At 40.7% G+C, this 9,274-nt stretch overlaps 1 long non-coding RNA gene across 1 annotated transcript; it reads right to left on the bottom strand.

The window, feature by feature from the left end:
- Positions 1-514: 514 nt before the first annotated feature.
- LOC124668690 lies at positions 515-3,273 on the bottom strand. Its single transcript, XR_006991793.1, has 3 exons — positions 3,083-3,273; positions 2,944-3,000; positions 515-898 (listed from the first exon to the last, which is right to left on the bottom strand). It is a non-coding gene; the product is annotated as an uncharacterized LOC124668690 (long non-coding RNA).
- Positions 3,274-9,274: the final 6,001 nt, after the last annotated feature.

The following is a 9,274-nucleotide window of genomic DNA, read 5'->3' as shown; positions in this document are numbered from 1 at the left end:
CAATGGTCGTCGGAGGTGCGCTGCTGCCAGGAGGACGTGTGCCAACGACACGGCATTCACACTCACCAGGGGCGGAACAGCCCCAACGAGGATGCCATGGTCGTTTGGGAGGTGAGCTGCCGGAAACTGCGGCTTTTGTTTCTTTGTTCTAACACACAATCCTGACTTGGCATGATTTCAGTGCTTGGTGGCCGCCCTCATGGTGCATCTTCTAGCATACTTTAGAGTCTGTTTCATCCCAATCAAGCAGTGGATGGAGCCAGGCTATCGATCATCTCTGCATTTTGGATTTAGCTATAGAGATCAAAGACAGGCCAGCCTGCACTCCTAGCTTTGCTACCACAAAATGCTTAGCCACGCACTTTTGCATGTTCCTAGCCTCTGGCGGTTTCATTCCCTCCTCTGTTATGCCCCCTACTTATGCCGCACTAGGCTTAGGTCATAATGGCAGAATATGTACTTTGAATTCTGGTTCTAGCCAACAGGGTATACTACATTAATATATATGGCTATATATGATAGTAATAAATAAGCAAGAGTGAACATATAAGTTACTTTGTGTGTTTTACTAAATGGCACGGTGTTATTCTTAAATTACATTGTTCACATATGTATGTAATTCTACTTTCAAATAACACGTGAACAACTATACAAACAAGCCAAAAAAAACTACATTAAATGTGAATTTCTCCTTGATAGATTCTCTAGGTCTGATGCTATTTATATTCAAATGTCCTCCTATATTACAGGGTCTAATGTGCCATCTACCTTGGATATCACTTGCATTGAAGGCAGTTCGGCTAGCGGCCAGTTCTTGGATGGTCTCGACATGCCAGATGGTTAACCTATTGTCTCTTTCTGATATTGGTCTCTATCCCACCTGTGGTTGAGCTTTCAACTGAAAGTTGATGAATTTATAGGACGAATCAGAGACTGAACATCATTTGAACCTATCAATGCATGTAGGTGCAGGTTACCAATTTAAGATATTCCTTTCAGCTTCTGTAGTTTTGTGTTGTCTTGCCGTCCTAGCTGTTAGTGTTGTACGGTATCTACTATCTAATTTCTTCTTTGATTTGTAAAAATTATGTACATATAGTGATGGTTCAATTTGTTTACTCCAAATGTAGTTGTATGCTCAATTTTGCTATCAGATTAATCTCAGATTTTCTTATTTTACTCACTTCAATATGGCTCATCTTCAGTTTTTTTCCCGAAATTTACTGATTTTTTGTACTTTCTCGGTATGTTTTCGCAAAGATAGCACCAATTCTATTCATTATTTGTTTTCAGGTAATTGGCTGCTCAGATCAATCTGGCATACTCTCAATTCATTTATCGGTATGGTTCATCTCCAGGAAATGTTCAGTTTCTTCTGAGATTAATTATCCACCTACCATTAGCCAACACCAAGACAATACACTCTTACACGGGAACATACTCTTCAAACGACATAATTTGACAGTGAAGCTATAGGCCTACTACAACAATCAACAAAGTTATAGGAAGCTTACAAGCATTTTTATAGTTTTGCTGTCATACTTGGAGCTCCAGTTCAGATTATTGATCTTTGTGTATCAGTCATGTGTTCATAATTTGATACTAGGACCATAGAACCATTTTGTCTCATGCATTTGATTATCTTTTCTCTTCAAATTTTAGACCTCAAGTTCAGATCATGGTCTTTGCATGCCATCTTTTTTAGCTTCTCAAACAGGTAATCTAACAAGGAAGAACCACATGTTTTAGAAATATGGGAGGGAGGTCACAGGTACGAGCAATGGTGAATATGATTAGTTCTTTCCATCTAAAAGATATAGTTGGCTTCATGTTTGTACAGGCACTTTGAACAAAAAACAAATTTCCATTTCCATGCCTTCAGTATGCAATCACATGTGATTGTATCAGTATCAGTATGCAGTCATGAACAAGTATTCCAGAAAATGCAGCAGTTCAGAATGTTCTTATATGTCTTGAATGAGAGAAGTTAGAGTGTTCCAACCTTTACTAACAGGTCCAAGGTTCTCATACTAGATTGATGAATCTGGAGCACACAACTTGTGATCCTTACCTTGGGTTTTCTGACAGTTGCTTTTGGGCTTTTTGTGAAAAGCAAATTTAACTTTCACACATACACACTCTAGGATAGTACTGGGGTCGTTGCTCCAGGTGTGCTACTCCCTAAAAGCCTGTGGAAAAATAGGGGCAAAACCAAGGTGTTGTGTAGTGAGATAACTACAAAGTTCCAGACACTTCCTCTTTTATTTAAACATCTTATGCCTTGCTGTTGTTTGCCCTTTGTTGACCTTGCTGTTTTATTTTCTTTTTCTTTGCAGATGTTTGCAGTTTTTTATTTGTATTGGATCATCTTTTTTTAGAATAACAAATATTGGATCATCTTCAGTTGTGCGACCATAATTTGTTGAGCATTCGTTCTTTAGTTTCTTTTTATTTGTTTGTTTCCTGCAAGTCTTCACAAGGGGCTTTCCGCAGATCTGTATTTTTCGCCTGGGCCTGTTCTTTCGGGCAGGTAGTTTTCTGTAGATGCAAATTTTCCTCATAATGACCAATGTTCTTGGGCCAGCAAGAACGAATAACAAGGTTCGGTAAGCACAAAAATAGATCAAATTTAAACATTACTGTTTACTCTTTGCTCAGCAAGCTAGCAGGATCCATCATTTCGTTACATCTCAACATATCAAGTTTCAGCAAGCTGGCACGATTCCCTGAGGCATGTTGTGTCAGCGAAATTTGTTCTTCTCTGGTTTCCTTAATGTGTTAATTTTAACTCAAATCTGTGTAGAAGAACTAAACTACTAACAACCCTGATAAGGTTTTAAGAATTCCAACATATATCAAGCTACATAGTTTAGTATTGGATTGAGATTGCTACATAGTTTATTCCAGTGCTTCACATTAACCATACAGGGAAGAGCAACATACCACTTAGTGTCAGCTACTCAGCTAGATCTGCACTCCACTGCCATTCCACAAGAGCCACTGAAGCAAAAAAGAGCAGTACCATCAGAGGAGCACCAAAAAGACCAGCAACACCCAGAGAGGGAGCAGGCGGGAGCGGTACCATCACAAGAAGAGCAGCAACGGAAAAGCAGCGCCAACAGAAAGAAGTAGGTGCGCCATTCTCCACATGTTCTTGAATCCGCCTTCCCATTGCCCCGCTTAGCTCTAATTTTCCCTTGCCTCTACCTCTCTGCTGCCCCGGTTTCTCCTCCTCTTGCAATTCCCGCTCGCAGGGTCAGCAATTGCTCCTTGTTTTCCATTCCGCAGCTCCGATTTCTCCTTGCCCCGTCTCTTCGCGACCAGCGACGCTGCGCCTCCGTGCTCGCGGCCTCAACTTCGCCGCTTATCGGTGAGGAGATTGGCCCCCTCCACCTCGGTCCGTTGCTCTGCTGCGCCTCCACGTCCCACCTCCACAAGCCGCCGGATTTTTGTCGCCCCCTTTAGAGGAGCACGGGGAGGACGCCCATGAGGGAGAATGGCAGAGCGTACAGAGGAGAGGAGGAGTCCAGGGAGCCGCATGCCGAGCTATCAAGATTCAGGACGCGCGCCGTGCTACAAGCCGCACCGTCGAGCTGCAGGCCGCGTGCCGGAGCTCCAGCCCGCGCTCAATTTTGGCGGGCGTAGCGGGTACCGTGGGGCAGGAAGGAGTCGCAGGAGGAGGACACCGGGGGAGGGAATGAGGGAGGTGAGGCCATCTGGGAGGGAGGGGAGAGTGCTGTCGAGTCGGTGTCGATGCAGGGCGGTGCCTGTTGTCTGTTCTGTGTGGGGAACTGGGAGACAAGTGGAGAAGAAAGGGGGTAGCGCCTGCTGTCATTTGGATTTTTTTTTTGAAAGGAGTGTATTTGGACAGAAGAGAGAGATTAATAATATAATAATAAACATATGAAAAACTAAATAAAAAATATTATTTTTTTGTAAGAAGTTGATTTTTAGTTTTAAAAAGAATTCAAAACAAAATAGTAGTGACTAAAATTTGAGTATGTAATAATATAATTTTGGTGTGGAGCATTTATCATTATGTTCATGTGAATTGTTCTGATGTGTCGATATTATGTTTGTTTGAGAGATACAGGGATTTGGTTGTTATGGACAATTAATATAATACTATATGGGAGTGGGATATAGAGTGAAATTTGCCAAAATGCCAGTTCAACCCGAAGCAGAAAATCTTTTAGAGAGCTCTACAAATAGAGATACAAATAGTTATATTTGCTGCTTCTCTTGGATTCGCTCTTATATCAAGTCAGCCATTCTATCTGGGCTGGCAAGGTCGCATTTGCCATTTTTGATCAAAAAATATGTTCCAACTGAAGAGACAACCAACTCGACAAATTTATTGAATTTGCTCTTAGATCAAATCGATCATTCTATCCGGGTCAGCAAGACCAACTTTAACAATTTTGATTAAAAATTGCGCATGATATAAAACGGGCGCGGCGTGCCGCCGCGCCAAAGCATACTAGTATGTACTTACTACTGCAATAAATCTTGTCTTCTGCAGTCATGGTCATAGGATCTCCAAGTGCAGACGACATCATTAACCAATGTTCATTTTCTGTGATGGATATTGTGTTATTTTGATTTTCATTATGTAGCCACTTGCGTGTGATTATACTGTGCTTGTAAAATCAAATATACACTCGCTGCTAGACATGTTTTGGAATCGGAACAATGTGAGGAGTTCCGGAGTATCACGTGGGAAATGTATGGGATGGAGCTCAAGTAATTTTTTTTTAAATCCCGAAAGTGTTACCGCCGGCGAACCGGGCCTTTGTGCCGGGGGTAAGATGAGATGACCCCGGCGGATTGGAAAATGCCGGTGGTAAATATTACCCCGGCGGTTTGGGATAATGTGCCGGCGGTATCTCGGGTTACCCCGGCGGTTTGCAAAACGCCGACGGTAAGGCATTACCACCGGCGAGGTGATCGCCGGCGAATTGCAAAGCGCCGGGGATAGGCTATTTCAGGTCGCCGGTGGTACTACTTTTCCTAGTAGTGATCCTATTGCTGATAGTAGATGGGTTAGTCCTGTGCATTGTGTTCCTAAGAAAGGAGGAATAACTATTGTGCCTAATGATAATGATGAGCTCATCCCTCAAAGAGTAGTTGTAGGGTATAGAATGTGCATTGATTATCGAAAAGTTAATAAAGTTACTAAGAAAGATCATTACCCTTTACCTTTTATTGATCAAATGTTAGAAAGGTTGTCTAAAAATACTCATTTTTGCTTTCTTGATGGTTATTCTGGGTTTTCACAAATTGCTGTTAAAACTAAAGATCAAGAGAAAACCACTTTCACTTGTCCCTATGGAACTTATGCTTATAAACGTATGCCTTTTGGTTTATGTAATGCTCCTGCTACTTTTCAAAGATGCATGTCTGCTATTTTTCATGGCTTTTGTGAAAAGATTGTAGAGGTATTCATGGATGATTTTTCTGTCTATGGGAATTCTTTCGATAGTTGCTTGCGAAACCTTGATAAAGTTTTGCAGAGATGTGAAGAAACTAACCTTGTTCTTAATTGGGAGAAATGCCACTTTATGGTTAACGAAGGAATTGTATTGGGACATAAAATTTCTGAGAGAGTTATTGAAGTTGATAGAGCTAAAGTTGAAGCAATTGAGAAGATGCCCTATCCTAGGGATGTTAAAGGTATTCGTAGTTTTCTTGGTCATGCTGGGTTTTATAGGAGATTTATTAAAGACTTTTCCAAGATTTCAAAGCCTCTTACTAATCTTCTTCAAAAAGATGTACCTTTTGTTTTTGATGATGATTGTAAGGAAGCTTTTGAAACTCTAAAGAAAGCCTTAACAACTGCTCCTGTAGTTGAACCTCCTGATTGGAACTTACCTTTTGAAATTATGTGTGATGCTAGTGATTTTGCTGTAGGTGCTATTCTTGGACAACGAGTAGATAAAAAATTGAATGTTATTCATTATGCTAGTAAAACTCTTGATGTTGCTCAAAGAAATTATGCTACAACTGAAAAAGAATTATTAGCTGTAGTTTTTGCTTGTGACAATTTTAGATCTTAAGATATTGTTGATTCAAAAGTTACGATTCATACTGATCATGCTGCAATTAGATACCTTATGGAAAAGAAAGATGCTAAGCCAAGGCTTATTAGATGGGTGCTTCTTTTTCAAGAACTAGATGATACCCCGCGCGTTGCGGCGGAAGTCCTCGGAAACTTTTAAGCTGAAAAATAAAGGATAATTAACATTATATATAGCCCAGTAGGTTGAAGCGTTGCATCTTACAAAAATAATGACATTGGAGGCTGCAGTTTTGCTTATAGATAGATCAGCTGCAATGAAAACAAAATACAAAATAATGACGTGGAGGGCTGCTGATGTGGGAGATTTTTGATGAGGTGGATAGCTTGCATGTTAAGAGAAATCACTTAGTGGGTTGCTCCTATTTAGATATTATAGATTTGATTTACATATTATAGATAGGAAAGGTGCTGATAATCCTGTTGCTGATAATTTGTCTAGATTGGAAAATATTGCTTATGATCCTGTTCCTGTTAATGATAGTTTTCCCAATGAACAATTGGCTGTAATAAAGGTGAGCTCGCGAGATAGTCCTTGGTACGCTGATTATGCTAACTTTATTGTTTCCAAGTACTTGCCTCCAACCTTTTCAACTCAAAGAAAGGAGGAAATTCTTTTATGACTTGAGGCATTATTTTTGGGATGACCCACACTTATATAAAGAAGGAGTGGATGGTATTATGCGAAGATGTGTTCCCGAATATGAACAACAAGAGATATTGAGTAAATGTCATGGTAGTGTTTATGGAGGACATCACGCCGGAGATAGAACCGCGCGAAAGGTTCTACAATCAGGTTTCTATTGGCCAACTCTCTTTAAAGATGCAAGAAAGTTTATTTTATCTTGTGATGAATGTCAAAGAGTTGGTAATATCTCCGACGCAATGAAATGCCTATGAATTATACTCTTGTTATTGAACCATTCGATTGTTGGGGGTTTGACTTCATGGGACTTTTCCCTTCTTCAGAAGGTAACACTCATATACTTGTCGCTGTTGATTATGTTACTAAATGGGTGGAAGCCATACCCAAGAAAAGTGCTGATGGTGAGACCTCTTTAAGAATGCTTTTAGATATTATTTTTCCTAGATTTGGAGTTCCTAGATATCTTATGACTGATGGAGGTTCTCATTTTAATCATGGTGGTTTTAGAAAAACTCTTGCTAAGTATGGTATTAATCATAGGATTGCTTCCGCTTATCATCCTCAAACTAGTGGGCATGTAGAATTATCAAATAGAGAAATTAAATCTATCTTGGAAAAGACCGTTAATAAAACTAGAAAAATTGGGCTAGTAAGTTGAAGGAAGCACTATGGGCTTATAGAACTGCTTATAAGAATCCTATGGGGATGTCACCTTATAAAATAGTTTATGGGAAAGCTTGTCATTTACCTTTAGAACTAGAGCACAAGGCTTATCGGGCTGTGAGAGAACTAAATAAAGATCCTAAACTTGCCGGTAAGAAAAGATTGCTACAATTAAGTTCTCTAGATGAATGGTGAAGTGAAGCTTATGAAAATGCTAAACTTTTTAAGGAGAAAGTTAAGAAATGGCATGATAGAAGAATTATCAAAAGAGAATTTAATGTTGGGGATAAAGTCCTATTGTATCGGTCTCGTCTCAGATTTTTTGCAGGGAAATTGCTCTCAAAATGGGAAGGACCCTATGTCATTGTGGAGGTGTATCGTTCAGGGGCAATTAAGATTGGTTCTCTGAAAGGAGATGCCACACAGGTAGTGAATGGACAAAGGCTCAAGCACTATATTTCTGGAGATTCTTATAATGAAGATGTTGATGTTATTCGAGTGGTGACTCCGGAAGCTTTCATCAAAGGTCAAATTGACAGTTCTGCAGAGTTCGATTTTGAATAGGTAACAGTTCTGGTAATAAAAAGTCCGCATTTAACTTTTCGAACAATGTTTTTGCTATTTTCGGAAAATATGAAAAATTACGAGATCGAAACGGAGAGGAGGAGACGCACGAGGGCGTGCCCCCATAGGCCGGCGCGGGCCCCAGCCTGTCCGCGCCGCCCTATGAGGACGGCCCCTCGGAGTCCCTCTCCAACTCTTGTTCGACCTGATACTTTCCTTCTGATGCGTGTAGTTGACACGTCCGTTGGGAACCCCAAGAGGAAGGTGTGATGCGCACAACAGCAAGTTTCCCTCAGTAAGAAACCAAGGTTTAATCGAACCAAGAGGGAGTCAAGAAGCACGTTGAAGGTTGATGGTGGCGGAGTGTAGTGCGGCGCAACACCGTGGATTCCGGCGCCAACGTGGAACCCGCACAACACAATCACGTAACTTTGCCCCAACGTAACGCAGTGAGGTTGTCAATCTCACCGGCTTGCTGTAAACAAAGGATTAGATGTATAGTATGGATGATGATGTTTGTTTGTGAAGAACAGTAAAGAACAATTGCAGTAGATTGTATTTCAGATGTAAAGAATAGGACCGGGGTCCACAGTTCACTAGTGGTGTCTCTCTCATAAGATAACAGATGTTGGGTGAACAAATTAGTTGGGCAACTGACAAATAAAGAAGGCATAACAATGCACGTACATATATCATGATGAGTACTATGAGATTTAATCAGGGCATTACGACAAAGTACATAGACCGCTATCCAAAGATATATCTGTGCCTAAAAAGTCCACCTTCAGTGTTATCATCCGAACCCCTTCCAGCATTAAGTCAGTAAACAACGTACAATTGCATTAAGTATGGTGCGTAATGTAATCAACACAAATATCCTTAGACAAAGCATCGATGTTTTATCCCTAGTGGCAACAAGACATCCACAACCTTAGAACTTTCTCGTCACTGTCCCAGATTTAATGGAGGTATGAACCCACTATCGAGCATAAATACTCCCTATTGGAGTCACAAGTATCAACTTGGCCAGAGCCTCTACTAGCAACGGAGAGCATGCAAGAACATAAATAACATATATGATAGATTGATAATCAATTGACATAGTATTCAATATTCATCGGATCCCAACAAACACAACATGTAGGATTACAGATAGATGATCTTGATCATGATATGCAGCTCACAAGGTCTAACACGATAGCACAATGAGGAGAAGACAACCATCTAGCTACTGCTATGGACCCATAGTCCAGGGGTGAACTACTCACACATCGATCCGGAGGCGATCATGGCGATGAAGAGACCTCCGGGAGATGATTCCCCTC

This window comes from Lolium rigidum, chromosome 6 (genome assembly GCF_022539505.1).
Source record: "Lolium rigidum isolate FL_2022 chromosome 6, APGP_CSIRO_Lrig_0.1, whole genome shotgun sequence".
NCBI lineage: Eukaryota > Viridiplantae > Streptophyta > Magnoliopsida > Poales > Poaceae > Lolium > Lolium rigidum.
The sequence above is the reverse complement of the archived record's forward strand: the minus strand, read 5'-3'. Positions and strand labels throughout refer to the sequence as shown.